Raw genomic sequence first — 23,573 nt, 5'->3', positions numbered from 1 at the left:
GCCTCATAATCAAAGGTCATGCAGTGGATAGCTATCTCGGCCTGTTGACAGGCGCATGTGTCATCAGTACGAGGTCGGCAAAGCAATGCCTCCCCAATAGCTGCCTCAGTAATCAAGATTTTCCTACCACAAAATTGGGGTTTATCACTCTTCATGACTCCTCTCTTACAATTTGGTGCTAGACCTCAAGTTGATGGCATTGATGCCACCCTTGGGGTTGGGAAGAGGTTGAGAGGGTAAGGCACTTGAGCTTGAGTGTTGAGTGGTAGAGGTAGAGGTAGAGCTCGAGGGGGTTCCATTCGGGAAATAAGGGCTTGGAGCGTAGAAGTAAGACCAGTAAGGCTTGAGGCAAGTCTTGTTTGAAGCTCCTTTTGTCCTTGGAGGATGGAGCGGAGTGTCTCATCTTGGTTGGAAGAAGGAGAAGGATAAGTTATTTGGGGGGCTTGTGGTTGGTTGGGTGGAGGTGCTTGCCTTTGATGAGGTGCTTGGTAGGTTTGGTAGGCTCTTTCTTGGTTTTGGTTTTGGTATGGAGGATTTTGTTGGTATCAGTTTTGTTGGTTGTTGTTGTTGTTCCATCTTTGGTTCCCGCCATTGTCCCTTCATCCTTGATTATAGTTGTCCCTTCATCCTTGGTTGGAGTTATCCCTCCATCCTTGGTTGGAGTTATCTTGCTAACCTTGATTAAAATTACCCCCTTGGTTATAGTTGCCTCCTTGTTTATGATAACCTTGGTTTGGACGATTGTAGTAGGCATTAGTAGCCGCCAAGGTATTATCTTCTTGGAGGTTTGGGCATTCATCGGTGTAATGGGTGTAACAAGAGCAAATTCTGCACACTCTTTGGGGGATCAATTGTTGACTTTGTTGTGGTTGAGGAGGTGGAGATTGTTGTTGACTAAGTTAGAGTTGCTTAAGAATATTTGTCATTTCTCCCAAAGTTTGGGTAAGGGCGGAGGTCTCACCACTAGTAGAAACTTCATTTATAGCTCTCGGATGATTATTCCTTTATCTTGCGTGTTGGGTGGACTCGGCCAAATCGGTGATCAATTGCCATGCCTCCTCCGCCATTCTATACTTTGTCAAGGAACCATTGCTTGAGGCATCCAAGAGGATCTTGTCTTGTGATTTCATTCCTTGGCAAAAATAGCTAATCAGCACTAGAGTGTCAATCATATGGTGGGGGCATGAGTCAAGAAGCCTCCGAAACCTTTCCCAATACTCGTATAGAGTTTCCATTTCACCTTTGACAATGCATGAAATTTCTTTCCTCAATCTATCCGTCACCTCCGGAGGAAAGAATTTATCTAGGAACTCCCTTCTAAGCAAATTCCAATCACTAATAATCTCCACTCTTTGGCACTTCCCTCTAGAGAGAAGGGGAAGGCAAACAACCAAATAGAAACCTCATCGGAACCCTCCCGCCTTGTTGTTGAACATACACCTTGGAAGTCTCTAAGGTGTCTAATAGGATCTTGGAAGGAGAGTCCATGAAACTTGGGTAGAAGATGAATCAAAGCGGTCTTGAGTTCAAAATTAGCGTTTAACTCCGGATGCTGCACTTGAAGCGGTTGAAGAACAAAGTCCGGAGCACCGGCTTCTTTAAGAGTGACTCTCCTTAGAGCGGCCATCGGTTAGCATCGATGGAAGAATAAATGTTTTCCTCTTTAAATGACGTTTCTGATTCAACCTCAGATAAGGTTGGTGAATTGGTAGGAACCCTTTCACCACCTCCAAAGGCTAACCGTCTTTGAGCTTGCCTAAGATGTGAGATAGTTCTCTCAATTTCTAGATTAAAAGGGGCTAAGCCCGGATCCGATAGTGAACGCTTCATTCAAGGAAAGAAGCATAGAGCTCATGACAACAAGATGTACTAAACAAAGATTAATCCTAACTAACAATTGAACTAGCAAACAATCAAAGAAAAATGCAAGTATACACATATCCACATATTTACACTAACCAATAACATGGCACACATTTGCAACTCCCCCACAACGGCGCCATTTTGATGAGCTATATTTTGTCGGTATAGAATTTTCTAATAGGATTATGTCGTGAGTACAGTCTAAACCAACAAACAATAACACATCAAACATAGAAAATGTGTGTCCAAAATTCAAAATCAATAACCGAGAGTATTAGTCTCGGGTCGTTCTCCCTAGGAGTTGCCCTATGGTGCACATTATTGGTTAGGAGTTCTCTTTGGTGTTTGAGGTTGAATGCGAGAAATGTAAACAAGCTTGCATAAAAGCAATGAATAATTAACAAGTAAGCTAATGGACACAAGAAATTGAATTAAACAAGTGTGAATGACAATCAATCAATGTAAAAGCCTTGGCTAGGGTTGGAAATTGGAATTCCTATCCTCATTGCCTCTAACAATTGTGATGAGAATTGGTCCTTGCTCCACTTAGTTAACCTCTAACTACGAAGGAAAGTCAAGTGGAGATAATCAATTTGAGTCCACAAGTCCTAGTCTAATCCTAAGGAAAGACTAGAGTTAGTGTCATTCAAAACAATTAGCAATTTCCAATTATCAATCAATAAATTGCCTTGACAATTCAAGTGTTTCCAATTATCCAACCCCTAAGCCAAGAGTGAAAATCTACTCCGTAGCTAAAGTTGACATTTTCTCAAATAATTGGTGAACAAGAATGAAAATCATTGTGAAATTGAGAAGAGAAATTGAATTCAAGCTATCTAACACAAGCAATCAACAACAATAAAGCAATTCACAACAATGAACATGAAGTAACTCAATGCCTTAATAGAAATCAAAGTAACAAGATCCAGATCGAATATCTTCAATGCTAGACTAACAAGAACACAAATTGACAGTAGAAGAGTAAGATCTACAAACTAGAACAATGTAGAATTGAAAGTAAATTCAGATCTAACCAAAGGATCCAAGTGCAATTGGAATTAAGAAAGCCAAAACCTAGAGAGAAGTTAGAGTTTCTCTCTCTAGAAACCTCCAAAACTAACTACCAAAATATCTAAATGTGTGAAAAGTTTGAATCCACTTCAATCCCTTGGTTATTAAGGTTCTTTCCCTCCAAAATTCAGCTCAAAACTGGGCCTGAAGCACTGCAGAAGTGGCCAATCATGATTTCACTAAAAAGTCACGTGCTGGTCACGTGTATGCGTCGTCTGGGTTTTGCGATCCATGCGTACGCGTCAGGCGTGCGTACGCATCGATGAAGATTCTGCCCAGCCATGCGTGTGTGTCCATGTTTGCGTGCCAATTCTAGATTCCAGCTTCCACGCGTGCGCGTCGATGCCAATACTCCAAAGCTCCATTTTTCATGCTCCTTCCACTTATGCATGCTTTCTTCCTCTCTTCTGGACCATTCTTGCCCCTATAAACTCTGAAATTACTCAACAAATAGATTACGGCATCAAATGGTAATAGAGGGAGATAAAGATATTGTAAAATTAAGGCCTAAAAAGCATGTTTTCAACCATCAAGCAAAATTTGGAAGGAGACATAAAATCATGCATTTTATATGGATAAGTGTGATAGACTGTTGATAAAACCCTCTAAATTCTACACAAAATAAACCCTAAGATTAGGGTTCATCATCTTGGTTTTAAATTAGTTTGATTTTATAAATTACTTAATATTGGAGCTGGTTTGATTTTGAAGAAAAGATTTATTATTGGAAGTGATTAAATTTGAAAATAATTTGATATTGGAACTAGATGAATTTTGGAAAATGATTGAGACTTGGAAATGGTTGAGAAAGGTTTGAAAACTATTTTGGATGGGACCTGAAAAGGGTGGCAGAGTCCGAGTTTTAGAGGAGATGCAGCCAAAATTTTATAAAATTGGAAGTTTCGTTTGAAGTAATTATTTAAAAAGATTAGGTTTTAAACATTATATGTTTTAAGATTGATTTAATTAAAAAGAAAGACTTATGTTTTGGATTGGGATTGTTGATTAATGGAATGGAAAGAAGGATGATGAGGATTGACTTTGAAATGTGATTTTTGAATGAATTTGGAAATGAGATATGGATTGACGAATGATGATGAAATTGAGAATGGCTTAGATATTGATGAATGATGAATGAATTATTCATATGGCTTATGAATTTGAATTATCTGATACATGAGTTTCTCTAGGTAGACGCAGTGGCTTGCCACCACTTCTTCCAGGTTGAAACTCGATACTCTGTTGACCTTACACGTAAGGGTGACCGGGCACTTAATTAAGCGATTTGATATATATATATATATATATGCATAGACTCATGGGGATGGACATTGATAAACCCCAATTTTGTGGTTTATCTTGTGCTTAATTTGGGAGATTTTATCACCTTTTCCTACATTTATTCAATGAAATAGCATGGTTTTGTAATTCTCCCTTAATTTGTGCTTAAGTGTAAAAACATGCTTTTTAGGCCTTTAATTTGCTAGTTTTAATTCACCTTTGATTCTACTAGATGCCTTGATGTGTTTGTTAGTAAATTCAGGTTGAAAAGGGCTCGGAATGGATCAAATGAGTGAAGAGAAAAGCATGCAAAGTGGAGAATTAATGGAAATCAAGAATTTTGAGTGCATTCATCGACGCGCGCGCGTGACAGACGCGCACGCGTAGAGATGAGGTCGCATGGCAACGCGTACGCGTGACACGACATGTACGCGTGGGAAGTAGATTTCCACGCGACGCGTACGCGTCATAGCTCACACGTGACCTTATTAAAGTAAAAATGTTGGGGGCGATTTCTAAGCTTTCCAGGCCCAAATCCAACTGATTCCAGGGACTATTTCATGCAGAATTGAAGATTGGACAAGGGCGGATGATAAACCCATATTTCATGAGTTATTTTGTGCTTAGTTTGAGTGATTTATTCAGTCCTTCACCCACTTATTCATATTAATTGCATGGTTTTACTTTCCCTTCCTTATTATGTGATGTATGTGAAAAACATGTTTCCTAAGCTTTAAAATTAATTATTTTAATTACCTTTATTTCCATTCGATGCCGTGATTAGTGTGTTGAGTAGTTTCAGATTTTCTAAGGCAGAATGACTTAAAGGATGGAAATGAAAACGTAAAAAAATGGAAGGAAAGTGCGAAACGGAGTTTTGCAGAAACTGGTATCCACGCGATCGCATGGACGACGCGATCGCGTGCCAGAAGCGAAGAAGCAGCGACGCAGCCGCATGACTGACGCGACTGCGCGCCTTAAGTATAACGCATATGACGCGGACGCGTGACTGACGTGACCGCGTGGCAAGGAAAAGCTCCAGATAACGCGACCGCGTGACAGAGGCTACGTATCAGAATTTACAGAATACGCTCAAAGCAGATTCTGAAGCCTTTTTGGCCTAAATCCAAGTGCAGAACACATAGACTAGAGGGTATAAAGTGGGGGAATGCATTCATTCAAGGGGAGCTCGCCAATTTTTACTTTCCATGATTTAGATTTAGTTTGAGAGAGGTTCTCTCCTCTCTCTCTTAGGATTAGGATTAGGATTTAGGACTTCTCTTAGTTTTTAAGAGTGACTCTCGATCCAGGTTTAGTATTTACTTTAATTTATGTTTCTATGCTACTTTTATCTTAATGCTTTTATTCGTATCTGTAAATGTTGCCAACTTGACTTATGAACCCTTTCCATGTTATGATTTGAATTAATGATTATTTGAGGTATTTCAGTTATTGATTGCTTTCTCTTTAATTTGTGTTACCATTGCTTTCCATCTAAGGACATCTTTATTCCAACAATTTTACTTTTTCCTTTTTTGGTCTTGGTTAAGAAATCAGTAACTCAACATTATTAAACTCAGCATAATTGATAATCGTTATCTTGCTAATTGAACTGAACTTCAATAATCCCAACTTTTTCTTAGGAAATAAATAGGATTCGAAGGTCAAACTAATTAGTCCCTTGACTTTCCTTTACTTTAGTAAAGGTTAACTAAGTGGAATTTAGATTCAACTTTCATTATTGTTGAGAGAGATAACTAAGTTGGACTTCCAATTTCTCTTACCTTGCCAAAAGTTTGCTTTACAGTATCTATTTATTTTAATTGCCATTTAAATTATTCGTCATATCTACTCTTCACTCTCAACCCCGATTTTACAACCTCCATAACCAATAATAAGAACATACTTCCCCGCAGTTCCTTGAGAAGATGACCCGAGGTTTGAATACTCGGTTAACAATTTTTAAAGGGTTTGTTACTTGTGACAACCAAAACGTTTGCACGAAGGGATTTTTGAAGGTTTAGAAACTATACTTGCAACGAGAATTTATCCGCAAATTTCTAGACCACGCAAAAATCTTAACGTCAAAATGGCGCCGTTGCCGGGGAATTGCTAACGTGTGCCTTATTATTGGTTATTGTAAATATTTTTCTTTTGCTTGTTTATTTATTTTTGTTTTTCCTTTTTATCTTTATTTGCTTCCATGAACTCTCACCCCTCTCGCTTTGAGTTTGGTTCTAACTTTGTTGAAGGAAATAGAAGTTACAACAGGAATATGCATCAAGGTCAGACCAATCAAGGATGGATGGAGCCAAGAGGATCTAATCAACCCTTTAGGCAGCAACACCCTTCGAGATATCCTGGACAAAGACCATTCTACCGTGCATACCCAGCTGAAAGATATGGTGGACGACCTTGTAACTATCAACAAGCCCCACCCCGTGCATATAAACCATCCTTTCAACATAACCTCGAACCACCACACTCACAAGCTTCTCTTTACCATTCGCCACCATATGATCCTTCCTTACCCCAGTACCAATCCAATCACTCCCAATCACCACCACTTTCCTATGTATCATGCCCAAGTCCGGCAACCCGCGAAGCAGAAGTTCGCCTAAAGGAAACAGTAAATAAACTTTAAACAACCATTCGACAACTGGAGCAAACAATAATTCAATGGGTTTCTATGCACTCAAATACACAAGGATCAGCCACAGCCCCATGTGAATAGTCTAACAAAGAGCGTAGCATGAAGGAGATACCAGAAACTCCAGCGGACAAGACAGAGAATGAATTCGTACTAGAACAAGTAGAAGAAGCTGTCATTGTTCAAGAAGAAGAGTTGGTTGAAGATCTAGGAGATGCTGAACCTCCATGGGAATCCAGAACTGAGAAGAACTTCGTCAAGGACGCTACACTTGATGCTAAGGAGGATACTATACAATTTCCAAGGCAAGTTGTTTATGAAGAATCAGACGGAATAACCCAGGACACAAATTCCCTTGATGATGATAGTCACAAGTCAAATTCTCTTAGTAATGAACTTGTATCCCCAAGTGAATTCTCTGAGATCGAAGAATCTTCCCCAGATGAATACGAAGATGATGCAGAGGTAGATTTCTCTCAACCTCCAATCTATGACTCGAGTGATGAGGAGGACATAGAAGACTTTGACCAGGGTGATACTACATTTGAAGACTCTTGCAAGGAAGTGGAGAAATTCACAGAAGAACCCAAGGGAGAAGAACTTACAGAACCACCAGAAATACCCACCCCAAGGCCATTGCCACCCAATACAAGCTTCAAGTGGGTACAATCCTTAACCTATAACTTTACTTATTCGCTTGAATATGGTTTGCTTGAAACAGATGGCCAGCTTAGAGCTCTTTGCGGCTTTAAGAGTAAGAGGAAAATGGCTCGTACTCAGAGTTGGTGCACAAGGTTCAATAAGGTTCCGCGCTTCACCTCGAAGTGCACGGATTGGTATCAAGCTCAATTGAATGGATCTCAAAAAACGTTTGGTCACTATGGTAAGAATCCACTTTCTAAACCGCCCGGATGGAAAAATATAGATCAAAACGAAGGCGGATTTAGAACCAAAGTTTGGGATCCTGGAAAATATTCTGATATTCATCACCCTGGGAGCCTAAAAATTTGTTTGAAGCTGCTCAGAAGCTTTACATGCCTAGTTTAGGACTCCAGAGGCTATTGGCATTCCAAGCACTGGTGGAGATTTTTGGACGAATTTAAACATAAGCTGCCATAGCAGGAAGCTCCTCCAATGTCCAACTTAAGGACTTTAACTAAAAGTGCTAGGTGGGAGACAACCTACCATGATATGGTCGCTTCTTTTTCAATTTAATTCTTGTTAATTGTTTTCATTTTTATTTTCTTTTCATTTTACTTTATTAAACCTGGAATCATGCATAGCATTCATATTAATTATTGCATTCTGCATTTATCATACATATAAAAAAAAGGGGGATGCACGACGTGACCGCATGCTCCATGCGATCGCGTCATACTGCGAATACACTATCCACGCGACCGCATCATCCACGCGGCCGTGTGCCTTGGAGATCGGCGTAAAAATCCAACGTCCAGAAAGTTAGGCTGGAATCGTGCGGCCCTTGTGCGTTTTGCACAAATTGGCCCACGCGATCGCATGCCCCATGCGATCGCGTCACTTGCACAATACCAATCCCACGCGACCGCGTGAGCGACACGATCGCGTCGCATGGATTGCACAACACCCTAGGACGAGACAGAGAGTTGCGCTGAAACGATGCTGGAGTCGTGCGTCTAGCACAAATTCCAGCGATGCGATCGCGCGACCCACGCAATCGCGTCACCCCTCTCCTACCCCTCTCACGCGATCGCGCGATCTACGCGATCGCGTCACCCCCATTTTCACCCCCACCACGCGACCGCGTGCCCCACGCGGCCGCGTGGATTCCAATTTAAACCCCCCCAGATCACGCGAACCCTATTCTTGCGCCACCCCCCTGAACCCCAACCCTTTCTTCTCCCCTCCTCCAAACCCCAGCCACCACCAACCACCACCCAACCACCATCTCCTACCCCCGCCGACGCCGTCCACCGTCCAGACACCGCCGCTGTACCACCCCCACCCCTTCTCTCTTCCTCTTTCTCCTTCTTCCTCTTTCTCCCTCCTTCTCCGCCACTGCCCTCCGCCACTGCCCACCTCACACCGCCGCACCCAACCCAGCCGCGCCCCCTCCGCCACCCACACGCAACCCCCCTCCCTTCCTCTATCAATTACCCTAAACCCTATCCCCATTACCCCCTTCTCCACTGCCCCCTCAGCCGCCACCGCACCGCTGTGCCCCTCCACCGCGCCGGACACCGCCGCAGCCACCACCCAGCCGCTTTCTTACCCCGTTCTACTCCTCACGCCTACCAGGTTCCGATGAACGCCGCCTTTCTGTCCTTCGCAGTTATTTTACAATTTTTTTTCTATTTCTATTCATAATTAGGATAGATAGATATGCATGCTGTAGTGGATTTTTAGGTTGTTAGGTAGCTTAGGCTGTGGTTAGTGGCTCTAGATTTGTTTATTTACACTGTTCTTGCTTCTGTCTTATCATCTTTGCAAATCTACTGTTGCTGTAATCTTGTTCATATGCTGTATTTCTTGTATATTGATGCTCTTTACATTGATTTTCATGTTTATATTATATATATGTACCTGCAGCTTGACTTTCTAATTCATATGAACTGCTTTGATTGTTGTTTATTTTCCGTGATAATCCAATTTTAGTCGGAATGCTGCCCAAATTCCTATAAAAATGTTTTCATTCATATTTTGGTTTGGCAATTTAAACTCTGTTTTCCACTGCTTTAACCAAACCATTTCATAATTGCCAGGGCATGCTTTCTTATCCTTTTATGATTTCCTAGTTTATAAACTGCATTTGTGATGTTTTGATTCCAATTTTTGCTTTCTTTATATCTATTTGAATCAGCATCTACTTGTTTTTCTTGTTTGGTTATGAGTTACTATAGTTCCTACCTGTGAATCCTTGTTACATGGAATATTTTTCTTATGCCACTTACCTTAACCCACTTTTTACTGACTCACTAATTTTAATTTACTGACCTCTTTTTCAAATTCTCACCATACTAACCTTTTAAACTATCTTTTCTGATTTTTCACTTCCCTCTAACTTTCTAACCATGGCATAATGACAATTTTTCTATTTAACTTGAATTCTGATACATTTTGGATTGTACATTCTTCCTTTCAACTTTTAAACTACTATACAATCCTTAATACACCATTACTTAACTCATTTACCTCCTTCCCATTCTCCTCTGCCGCTTTGAGTTTTCTTTGTTTAATTGCCTTTTTGCTTCCCTATTTTTATCCATATCTTGGTTTTCTATTTTTCAGGATGTCTGCCTCACAGAGGAAAGGAAAAGGCAAGGCTACTGGCAAGCGCAAGAGAGGAGATTCCTCCCAGTCCATCATTGCCCTCATGCATGATTCCTCATGGCGGGACAAGAACTTTACACAGTAGGAAAAAGCTGACCAGCTGCTCCCTGCAAATGATTCAATAAAATTTGCAAACCGATACTGTGAGCTGAAGTATCCGGCATTTGCAAACTCCAGGAATCTATACCTGGAGAGAACTCTGAAGATTCCAGAAGCACTCTAGCAGTACACCACTGAGCAAATCAAGCAAAGAGGCTGGTTCTTTCTGGAGAGAACACTGACAGAGGTCAATGCATCTTGGGTCCGGGAATTCTACTACAACTACTACATCACCACCCTAGATCCAATAAACCTGAGAGGAAAGCAGATTCTGGTCACTATGGAGGCCATAGAGGACATTCTCCAGCTCCCAGCCAAGTCCGATCAGCCTGATGGTTATTCAAAGGCTGAAGAGGACATGCGCCTGATGCAGTTTGATTGGGATGCTGTAAAGGCACAGATAGCTCTCGACCCGACTGTTCCTTGGGAGATGGGTCAGGACACCACCATGCCTAGAGGGATCAAGAGGGCGTACTTAAATGATGAAGCTCGGTTATGGCATCAGATCTTGAGCAACTATGTGATGCCAAGTACTTATGAGACGGAGATCCCAGCTGCTATGATCACCCTCCTATGGTGTGTGCTAGAGGGTAAGGACCTTTATCTGCCACGCTTTATCCGGCATTATATGGCCAGGGTCCATGTCCGAGGCACCCTCCCTTTTCCGTATCTGGTTACATAGCTAGGCCGTCGAGCTGACGTGCCATGGGAGGATGCCGATGAGAGACCACCAGCGGCGGACTGCAGGAAGATCATTCCTCACAACAGGAACTTCCTAGCCTTGGGCTACAGACCACCACCCTTCACTGCTACTGATGAGACAGCCCCACCGTCTGCTGGACCCTCTTCATCCACGGCTGCCCCTGCTGCCCCTGATGCCCCCACTGCACCTCCACCTGCCTCTGAGCCCGTATACCGCCTCGTGCACCGCCTATTCCGACAGATTGATCAGATGGAGCGCCGTAACCGGTGCCGGTATGAGAGATTGGAGCGTCGTAGCCAGCGATGCTATTCGCATCTGAAGCTGATGATCCGACAGGGTGGTGACATCCCCTCCGAGCCCGACACACCATCAGAGCCATCAGAAGAGGAGGAGGATGAGCACGAGGAGGAGACTCACTTCCCGGAGGAGACCCATCAGCAAGCAGACACAGAGTAGGCTGCACCACATCAGGAGGTTACGCATCAGATCAAGGCTGCAGATCCGGAGATCCCGATTCAGTCAGCACCGCCTCTACAGCAGCCAGACTCTCAGCCCACCACCACCACAGAGCCTCCAGCTACCATCCCTACTAGTGATGACACTCCTTCACACCCGGCTTGACTGAGCATCAGGGACGATGCTTCATTTTAAGTGTGGGGAGGTCGCCATCTCTAGCGTTTTATTTTGGTGAACCACTACATCTTTTTTTTCTTTTATTTTGGATAATTTTCTATATTTTTCTTTTTACTTTTATTTTCTGAGTACTTATACATTGCTACTTTTATGTATTTTTACTCTATTTCTGCATTTTGCATTTTTAGTTCATATTTTAGTTATTTAGTTTAGTTTGCAATTCTGGCTTATTAGTGGATTAATTAGTATAGTTTACCCTTTTTAGCATAGGATAGCATAGTTAAATTGGAAAATATAAAAAGGAAGTAAGCTAGGAAATTGAACATAACAGATTTAAATCCATAAACCTTGTATATATAGCATTACATCATATAGTTAATGTAACACCCTAATATTCAAATCCTTATGCTCGAGTCATAAGTCAATGATATTACGGTGGTACGACTCTCAGGTGGATTTTTAATATATAAATATAGGTAATTTCGAAAAGAGTATTAATCGAGAAGCCTGAAAAGAGTAGAAATAAAATCGCAAAGACGTATCACTCACGTTTCGACAACAAAAGATAAACCGTGAAGTCGAAAACGATATACGGACAAGGCGTAGAGGAGATTAAGAGATAGATAACAGATAGATATATATAACATAAGTAAATAGCCACTAGTCGCGACCCGCGAAGTTTAGGCCGGCTAGGGTACAGTATGAAAGTAGATGACAATAGTATATCCTAATCTCTCCCAAAGGAAACATAAGAGCCTCTATAGGCAAGTTCTAAAAGAGTTCAATACATAATATAATCTTTTCAAAACATAGGTGGAGAGATTCTAATCAAACACAAAGTATAGGAAATAAAGATCTTCGCCGTCTCTCAGACGACCCACAACTCACTTCTGAGCACCTGGACCTGTATCTGAAAAATAAGAGATATATACGGAATGAGAACCCCGGGCCCATGGGTTCCCAGTACGGTAAAAGTGCCAAATAAATACAATGCACTGCAATAAAAACTCACCAAGCATCCTAAACTCCTTTTCACCAAGTATCCAGCCTAGATTCTCACTAATCTATAAATAGGCATCTGTCGTAAGGGAATACTAAATCTAGATCACATCTCATATGACTCCAAACTCGCTGACTCTCCCACAAATCAGATTTCAGAATCATAAACAAAGCCATCATCAGTCGTGCTGTCTCAGCAATTCTATATCAATATATCATGCCCTCCCTGGAACTAGTGAAACCACATCACTGCGTCTACCCAGGGAGCTCAAATCATCTCAACTAATGATCACCATCATCATGCAATCGCATCATCAATTCATCTCATCAAGAACAGCCCTCAACCTCCACCGACACTAACATGAGGGGCCTCTCAGTTGTACAAACACAAGCAATACAGGTAAGTAATACACAATTAGGGTACAAGTAGAACAACTAGCACATAATCAGGTAACTTAGCAGATATAATGTAGAAATCCAAAACAAATAGGCAAACCCAAACAATTCAAACATATGCAAATGATGAATGCCTGCCCTATGGCTGATGATATCATCTGTCGGTTATCAAGCCAACCCAACATGTCCGGTAGCTAACCCGGGCACAGTCTCTCTGTTGCATATTAATATCATTAGAGGGAATATGTGCCCTGTCACCATTAGAGGGTATCTGCGCCCTGTCGCCATTAGAGGGTATCTGCGCCCTGTCGCCATTAGAGGGTATCTGCGCCCTGTCGCCATTAGAGGGTATCGGTGCCCTGTCACCCTTACAACCAGAGAGAAAACACAAGCATGCTTACATTCAACATTTTTCATCATTATTCATTTATCATATTCGTTAATTTATCATATATGCCTTTATACTCAGCCATAATCCATAATGGCTTTGCCGTAACTCGGCAATAACTCAGCCACCCGGCTCACAGTTCAATCCAGAACTAGCCAATTTATCAACATGGCTCCGCCGTATCCGGCAAGAACTCAGCCATCCGGCTCATGGTCCAATCAAGAACCAACCATTTATCAATAAATATAGCCCTTCGGCTCATGGCATACACGGTACTTCCACCGCCATCCTCTATATCTCATATAATCATATCTGATCATCCTTGATCATAACCTTTTCCCTTGCTTCACTCGCAAGTTACCACATCCCCTAGCTCCTTCCTCATTGCTAGGCATACCATAATGATTTGATACATAAGGGGTGAGATCGGAGGCTTAAAAGTATGAGGTTTGGCTTTAAAAACTCAAAAATCAACTTTGGCATGAAAACAGGGCCACGCGTACGCGCACTCCACGCGCACGCGTGGATGGCCAAAAACTGATCGACGCGCAAGAGTCATACGCTCGAACGCGTGGGTTGAAAAATATCCAAACGGCGCGCAAGCGTCAGCCACGCGTACGCGTGGGTGCTCTTGCGCCCAGGCACAAAACTGGCACGACCCTGGCACAACTCTCTGGAAAATAGCTGGGCATTTGGTACAGCGCATCGACGCGCCCGCGCACACCACGCGCACGCGTGGATGGTGCTTTCTGGAAGAACGGCGCGCACGCGCCAGGTGCGCCTACGCGCATAGGGTCGTTCTGCTAAAAATTTTCTAAGTTAAAAGCTGCAGAATTTACAGATTCAACCCCCAATCTTCCGACGGACATAACTCTCTCATTTTAAATCGTTTTTCACCCGTCCTTCGAACGGCATGGACATCCCGGATCCAATTTCATTTCTAAACAGATTTGGCAGAAAACAGAGATTCGTAGTCCAGGTTATGTCCCGTCAAAGTATGCCCCAAAACCATGTTTCCATACAAAACCACAAAGTGCCATTTTCAAAACAAGCCATTTTCAACTCTTTTCAAAATTAATCAAAACATGCCAATTTCAGCCTTTTCTTTGAAATCAATCAAAATATACCAAAATCAACATCAAGCCTCCTCAACTCGCACGTTGACACTTTCTCAAACTCAAACACATTTACATATCATATACTCTTTCTCATGCCAAATTTCAACAACACTATTTTCAATCAACCATCATTATACATAATCAATATCGTACTCACTATCACGTGGCTTTACCCACAAATCAACCTTAATCATTCCTCAAGCATATATCACGACAAACATATCTCTAATGCATCATCATACCATCAAGGCATCAATAATCATAATCACATATATGACCTTATTATATATCTCAACCAAATCCAAACATACCTCATCTATATAATTGCACCCAAATTTACCAAATCCCACACCTCAACTCCTCAAACCTTATTATTCAATAACCAACCCAATCATTCATATATTCATTATCTGAAATTCATCCAATCACTTGTGTCATCATACAATGCACACATCAACTTACCTTTCTCACCTTTTTTCGGCCTCCGGCCCAAAATCCATGGCCTCCGGCCCAATATCATAATTTAAATGCATAAACCACAAATCAATACTCATTACCCAGTACATCAAATTCTCAATACATCAAGCATACAAGGCCACACAATTCTCAACCCAAATCATTAATTCACATTACATACCAACTATGCATATTAGCACCAACCATTTACACAATCCAAACTTATTCCTAGGGGCATCTAGCCTAGGAATTCTCATCACAACACAAGGTACTTAAATGAAACTTAAACCGTACCTCTTGTAGCCAAACCAATTGAGCCTCTTCTCTGGAAGTCTTCACCAACCTTAGCTCCAAGCCTCACCAAAGCTCCTCAAACAATACCAATCTCCCAATTGTGCACCAACATCACCAAATACACTAACATAACCAATATCACATACATACATCAACCTAGGGCTCATAAAAATGACAAGTCACAAGGGTTTGAGCACTTCTTACCTCAGCCCATATGAAGTAGGGATAGAACCCACTTAGAATCCATGTTGGAGTATCCCTAAACACCCAAAATCACAAGATTTCAACACTAATTACCCAAAAACGTGTAACAGTGGGGAATTTCGAAAACTCGGCAGAGATGAATGGAATACTCACCACATAACTTAGATAGAATTGTAGAGGATGAGAAGAGCGACGCGTGGCCGCAAACGGCTCATCAATCGGAGCTCCGTAGCTCAAGTTATGGTGGTTTGAAGATCAAAGAGAGTTAGGTTTTCTCTCTTCTCTTCTCTCTTCCCAATTTTAAAGCCCAACACCCCTTCTTTAGGGCAAAATGAGCTGAAATGCTCATAACTAATGTTTATATATGTTAGGTCTTGGGCCCACTTAGGCCCGGTTCACTTATTTTTACCCATTGGCCCAATTTTGGGCCAAAACCTTTAAGATTAGCGCTCTAAATTGCACTTTAAATATTTCTACCTTTCCTAATTATAGTTCCTCATTTATTAATATTATTTACCCATAATCAATTTCCTCAGCTGTAGTACCAGACAGATCTCAGCCGGTACTGCCGGTCAAAATTCCACTGCGCGCTTTTACGCAGAAAACTATGTTTTCCGACTCGGAAAAATTCACTGAATCCAAATATCATATTTGAATTATCAAATTCCAATTGCCAAATCTTCTAACCATATTCGCTCTTATTTAACTTATTATTTAATTAATTTCTGTTAGACCGGGTATTACAGTTAAGTTGACAACATTTCATCAAGGAGGAACATTAAAACTTTAAAGGCTACCCTAAATAATTTTTTTTATGAGAATAATGGGAATTTTTAACAAAACTTTCATAACAGATATGAATGATATATGATGCTTGAGTTAGAAAACACACAGCCTGTGAGTCTTGAGCTTAATTGTATGGTTGCATTCAAACCATAATTTCATTCCTATGTGTTTCGCTTCTTTTTATTATAATGTTCTTTACTTTGCTTTAATCTATATGTCCAATTATAGAATCTAGATACATACCAAAAGAATGATTAAGGCCATCATTTGATTTTAGCTCACTTACCCCAAAATAACCCACCTTTCACATCACCCTTGTTAGCCCCCTTGAGCCTTTAAAATCCCTTTTATTCTATTTAGCCACACTACTAGCCTTAAACAGAAAAACAAAATAAAATCCCAAGTTGAATCCTTGGTTAGCTTAAGATAGAAAATTATGAATAGATTAAAATGTGGGAAACCTATTGGGAACATGGATGATAGAAACAAAAGGTAGAAAAGTTAAAAGAAATAAAATAAAATTTGGGAAGCATGCTCATGAGAAATCAAAGTGATTCAATTACCATGTGCATTAAAAAAAAAAAAGAAGAGAAGTTATTTTTCAGCATTTAATAAAAGGGGATACAAAAGAATTCCCCAATGCAAAATAAAAGCAATGCACATGGGATAAAAATAAAATTAAAACATGAGCATGTAACAACAAGTGGGATAATGTGGGAAAATTAGTAAAGTTTTGTTCTACTAAATATGTATGTTAGGTGAGATCTTAGTCTAATTAAGGATTCACTTATTAGCTCACTTAGCCTTATACATATATCCTTACCTTTACCTCGACCCCATTACAACCTTAATTAAAGACCTCATGACTTTTGGTATGACTGTACTCTATAATTGTTGATTGGTTAGATGAAGAACAAAGTTATAGAAAGTAAGAATAAAAAGAAAAGTAGAGTGAATAAACCCAATAAACACTGAGTAACTAGAGGGTAAACACAAAATCCAGTGAGGGTTCAGTAACTCATCAACATATATATGTGCTTAATTTACTAATTGTTTTGCAAGTTTGTACAATATTTTTATTTCCCATCTCATTTGCTAAAATGCTTTATTATTTAAGGGTTGGCTATATATATATATAACTCCTTGAGGATGTAAATTAATTTGACTACATGTAAGCTTTATATATGAGTGGTTAAATTGGAATTGCATGACTCATTTAGGTAGATGCATTTAGAATAGGTTGCATTGCATAACATTCCACTACTTTAACCTTACCTTATTCTTTACCTTGGATTTAGCATGAGGACATGCTATTGTTTAAGTGTGGGGAGGTTGATAAACCCATATTTCATGAGTTATTTTGTGCTTAGTTTGAGTGATTTATTCAATCCTTCACCCACTTATTCATATTAATTGCATGGTTTTACTTTTCCTTCCTTATTATGTGATGTATGTGAAAAACATGTTTCCTAAGCTTTAAAATTAATTATTTTAATTACCTTTATTTCCATTCGATGCCGTGATTAGTGTGTTGAGTAGTTTCAGATTTTCTAAGGCAGAATGACTTAAAGGATGGAAAAGAAAACGTACAAAAATGGAAGGAAAGTGCGAAACGGAGTTTTGCAGAAACTGGTATCCATGCGATCGCATGGACGACGCGATCGCGTGCCAAAAGCGAAGAAGCAGTGACGCGGCCGCTTGACTGACACGACCGCGCGCCTTAAGTATAACGCATACGATGCAGATGCGTGACTGACATGACCGCGTGGCAAGGAAAAGCTCCAGATGACGCGACCACGTGACCCATGCGGACGCGTGACAGAGGCCACGTATCAGAATTTACAGAATACGCTCAAAGGGGATTCTGAAGCCCTTTTGGCCCAAATCCAAGTGCAGAACACATAGACTAGAGGGTATAAAGTGCGGGAATGCATCCATTCAAGGGGAGCTCGCCAATTTTCACTTTCCATGATTTAGATTTAGTTTGAGAGAGGTTCTCTCCTCTCTCTCTTCGGATTAGGATTAGAATTTAGGACTTCTCTTAGTTTTTAAGAGTGACTCTCGATCCAGGTTTAGTATTTACTTTAATTTATGTTTCTATGCTACTTTTATCTTAATGCTTTTATTCGTATCTATAAATGTTGCCAACTTGACTTATGAACCCTTTCCATGTTATGATTTGAATTAATGATTATTTGAGGTATTTCAGTTATTGATTGCTTTCTCTTTAATTTGTGTTACCATTGCTTTCCATCTAAGGACATCTTTATTCCAACAATTTTACTTTTTCCCTTTTTGGTCTTGGTTAAAAAATCAGTAACTCAACATTATTAAACTCAGCATAATTGATAATCATTATCTTGCTAATTGAACTGAACTTCAATAATTCCAACTTTTTCTTAGAAAATAAATAGGATTCGAAGGTCAAACTAATTAGTCCCTTGACTTTCCTTTACTTTAGTAAAGGTTAACTAAGTGGAATTTAGATTCAACTTTCATTATTGTTGAGAGAGATAACTAAGTTGGACTTCCAATTTCTCTTACCTTGCCAAAAGTTTGCTTTACAGTATCTATTTATTTTAATTGCCATTTAAATTATTCGTCATATCTACTCTTCACTCTCAACCCCGATTTTACAACCTCCATAACCAATAATAAGAACATACTTCCCCGCAGTTCCTTGAGAAGATGACCCGAGGTTTGAATACTCGGTTAACAATTTTTAAGGGGTTTGTTACTTGTGACAACCAAAACGTTTGCACGAAGCGATTTTTGTTGGTTTAGAGACTATATCTACAACGCGACTATTTTTATGAACTTCTTTACTGGAAAAAATCCTAACGTCAGGGGAGCACTTAGATTAGTTATGGTGAGCCTTTAGTTAGTTTTTTAGAGAGATAAGCTCCCTCTTCTCTCTAGAATTTGGTTAGGATTAAGTTAAATTCTCTTAGATCTAGGTTTAATATCTTGTCTTCATCTTGTTTTCTTTAAAATTCCTTGTTGTTACATCTATGCTCTCTTAGTTTTCTTGTCAATTTCCCCTTTGATGTCTCTTTTATGTTGATGCACTATTATTGGATTTGGTTTTCCTTTCAATGCAAATCATGTTTTATATTCCCTTGTTGTTTAATTGAGTTGTTGTTAATTCCTTGCAATTGGATAGTTGTAGATTTAATATTCTTGTTGTCAATTTACCATGCTTTTCTTTTATGCCCTCCAAGTATTTGACAAAATGCTTGGAAGGATGTTAGAGTAGATATTTGAGCATTATTGACTTGGAAATAGAAATTAGGCAATCTTGAGTCATTAATACCCAATTTAGGTTGGTGATCTAGGGTTGTTAGTTAATATTGTTTCAATTGACTCTAATCTCTTGTTGATTCCATTAGTAGGTAGATTAGGACTTTTGGATCGAGATAACTAGTCTTAATTGACTTTCTCTCATGTGAAGATAATTTTATACCTTCTTCCATTGTTAGAGACGACCAAATGAGACAAGCTCTTGACAAATATTGTATGATCATTAATGACTAGGATGGAAAGCTTAACTCTCAACCTTGCCATTAATGCCTCCTTTAGTAATTGTTTCTTTAATTGTTTGATTTACATTTCTTGCACTTTTACCACCCCACCCCTTTTGATACCATAACCAATAATACGCATACCTCACTGCAATTCCTTGAGAAGACGACCCGAGGTTTAAATACCTCGGTTATTTTTATTGGGGTTTGTACTTGTGACAAACACACAAGTTAAACTTTTATTTGAGGGTCAATTATCGGTTTGGGTTATGCTCACAACGAAATTTATTGGTTAAATTCTAAACCGGTATAAATCTCTCAACTATCATGCGTCGGGAGATAGTCTAAGGTTTTTGGACTTGTCGGGTTGGCTGGATAACCGACAGATGAGCTCATTAGCCATAGGACAGGCATGCATCATATGCATTTGTATGCTTTGCTTGGGTTTGAACGTGTTTTGGTGTGCCTAATTGTTAAACTCTTCTTAATTGCTACCTGAACTATTTGCTATAACTGCTACCTAAACCTGTGCTTTCCTTATCTGTTTTGCCTATGTTTGTCCTGGTGTGCTACTTTTGAGAATGAGTTTTGGTGCTGAATTGATGATTGTGTTGATTGATTGCATGGTTGGTCTATGATTAATATTTTCTTATAAGAAAAAAAAAGGTTTTGGATTTCTGAAAGATTAAATATTGTTTCTTTGAAGCTTTTAAATGATTAGCTATTGGTTTAAAAAGATTCATAAGGCAATGATAATCACTGAGCTTGAAAACAGTTTCCTCAGTAATTATCTTCTTATGACAACTCTGAAACTTCGTGGTGAGACCGTGTGGTTTGATAGGAGTAGGATTATCGTCGGTAAAGAATTTCACAAAATATTCACGTTGTAAGTATAGTTCTAAACCAACAATGAATCCTACCAATCAAATTTAGAATTATGGTTGTCACAAAGTCAACCACAATATAAAGTAACCGAGAGTATTGGTCTCGGGTCATCCTCAAGAGAATGGGCAAACATATGCATAATTATTGGTTAGAATTTCAGGGTTGGGAGTCATGAACAAGAATTTAAACTACTAAGCTTAACGTGCAAGGAATCTTAAAGTGCAAGAAACTAAGTCAAGTAACTAAGGCAAGTATGAGCAATTTCAACCTAGCAAGGGAACATGTAAGCTACTTCTATTCTAAGACTAAGTAAACAGCTAAACTAGCTACAATAAGAACTAAACAATTGGGATTTTTAGGATTCAAGTATGAATGATAAAAAGCACTCTTGGCTAGGCAGAGGAATTGGCATCACCATCCTTGTCTAATAGCCATCTTTTGACAATTATGAGGAACCAAGCTCATTGAGTCTACCTCTATGCTTGAAGTATATATAATGTCTATTCCCAAGCTTGAAGTACATTAAATAGCTTGGTTAATTTCAACTCATAAATCCCAATCCAACTACTAATTGACTTAGTAGTAGATTGGTGTCAATGGGTATCAAGTTGACCACAAATAATTCTCAAATCACCAAATCAATTAGACCTAATGACTCAAATTTACCCAATTCCCTTAGCCTAGGCCAAGAGTAAAGAAAACTACTCCATAATCAAGGGAAACATTTCATCAAACACATGGTATGCATTAATAAAAGACATATTCAAATTGCAAATTAATTGAAAACTACAAGTACCTACTAACAATTATCAATAGAAAACAACTCAACAATACTACTAATCATAGAAAACATCAATGCACCAATAGAAGTTCTAGATCTACAAAGTTCATAGAATGAGAGGGAAATGGGAAAATAACAAGAAAATTCAAATTCAAACACAAGATCTAACAAAATGAAAACTAGAGAATTCAATTTCAATAATTGAAACTAAGATTAATAAAATCCAATTCAGAAAATCAACAATGGAAGATCAAATCAAACTAGATCTAGATAGGAGCAAGAGTTTCTCTCCCTAGAACATGAGAACCCAAAAACTAGTCAAAAAATGTGTCAAGTGTCAAATGAATCATCCCCTTTTTCTCCCTAGAGTTCCTCGGTCTTTTCCATGAATAATCCACTTGAATTTGGGCCTGGAGCTCTTTAGAAATTGCCAGCCACAATTTCATTAATGGGGTCACGTACTGGGCGTCACGCGTGCGCGTCGGCCACGCGTGTGCGTCGTCTGAATTTTGCGAGACACGCGTACACGTCATGCATGCGCACGCGTCGTTGGGAGTTTTGCCAATCCACGCGATTGCGTCAACTCTCACGCGCCATTCCTAACCTCGCACTCACGCGTGTGCGTCGCAGCCAGTTCTCCAAAGCTCAATTCTTCATGTTCCTTCCACTTGTGCATGCTTCCCTTCCATCTTCTAAGCCATCCTTGCCCTATAGATCCTGAATTCACTCAACAAACACATCACGGCATCGAATGGTAATAGAAGATGATTAAAATATAGTATTTTTAAGGTAAAAGAAGCATGTTTTCAACCATGAAGCGAAATGAGGAAGGAAACACAAAACCATGCAATTTATATGAATAAGTGTGGAAAATATTGACAAAACCCCCCAAATTCTACACAATATAAATCACAGAATTGGGGTTTATCATAGTTAGGTTCTCACCCCCTACAGCTTTACCTTTTCAGGAATCGAATGAAGGAGCATTATGAAGAGTTATACTGCGTTTTGGTTTATATGATATTGTATTAATTAGACAATTATTCTTCCCTCGTCTTTGTTATTACAATTTTTATAAGAGGGATAGGAATTGTATGTTTATATGTGTATTACATTATAAGCTATTGTGTAAGAAGTCTTGTATATGAATCTATGCTTGTTTGTTTTTTAAGGTAAAGTATTTATTTCCGGTTTTCAAAAAAAATCAGCGATACGGTGTCGAGTCATAGGCTCCTATTTTAATATTAAGTATATAAAGTAGTCGTAATACTTCTTGCTATCAGAGTGGCGCAGCCGAAAGCGTGACATTTTGGTAGTGAGGGTGTTACACCTCACGCATACGCGCAACTGAGCAAGTACGCGCGACACCAACTTTTCATCCCTAATTTGTGAAGCGTTACCAATGCCAGGAAATAGAAGCACCTTGTCAAAGTAATGCCCAAGCCACCCCTGGAGCTTCAATTTGGTCCAATTTTCTCACTCGAAGTACACTAAAAATTTATGCAAGCAAGCCCATAATTGCCAACCAATCAAGGCTACAAGAATCCTCTAGAAGTAGTTAATTTTCATTTGATTGTAATTTAAATTTCATTTAAATTTGTAATTTAGGTAGCTTATAAAGAGGCCTTTGTTTCATTAGTTACAGACACCATATTAGAGGGAGTCTTCAGACTCTCTCTTTACACACATAACACTATTCTAGGGGAGAGTCTTCGGACTCTCTCTTAGCTTTCACTCTCACTCTCTCTTCCTCTTTTCCACCTTCTTTCTTATACATTTTGTAATTTTCTTTTTAGTTATGAGCTTCTAATTCTATACATTGGGAAAGAGAACTCTGTTGCAATTAAATGGATTAATTTGTTTTCATTCTTCATCTTCAATTCTTCTTTTGTTGTTTCTTTAGAAAGATCTTCGATCTTCATGTTAATAATTCAAATTCTATCAGAAAAGGAATTTAATCTATTTGAATTCTATGTGAGCCTTTGAAAGGAATCATAGATCTCTGCTTGAAGTTCTTTCTCACAGTGGTTATGAAATTGGGTTTGAGATTGATACGTGAATATAATCATCCCAGAACTTGATTCATGAAATTGTGTGGCTCTAAATCAGAGACCACTCTTCATCTCTTCTCATGAA

Source organism: Arachis hypogaea, chromosome 18, assembly GCF_003086295.3.
Source record: "Arachis hypogaea cultivar Tifrunner chromosome 18, arahy.Tifrunner.gnm2.J5K5, whole genome shotgun sequence".
In the NCBI taxonomy this organism is placed as follows: Eukaryota; Viridiplantae; Streptophyta; class Magnoliopsida; order Fabales; family Fabaceae; genus Arachis; species Arachis hypogaea.
This window is presented reverse-complemented; position numbering follows the sequence as displayed.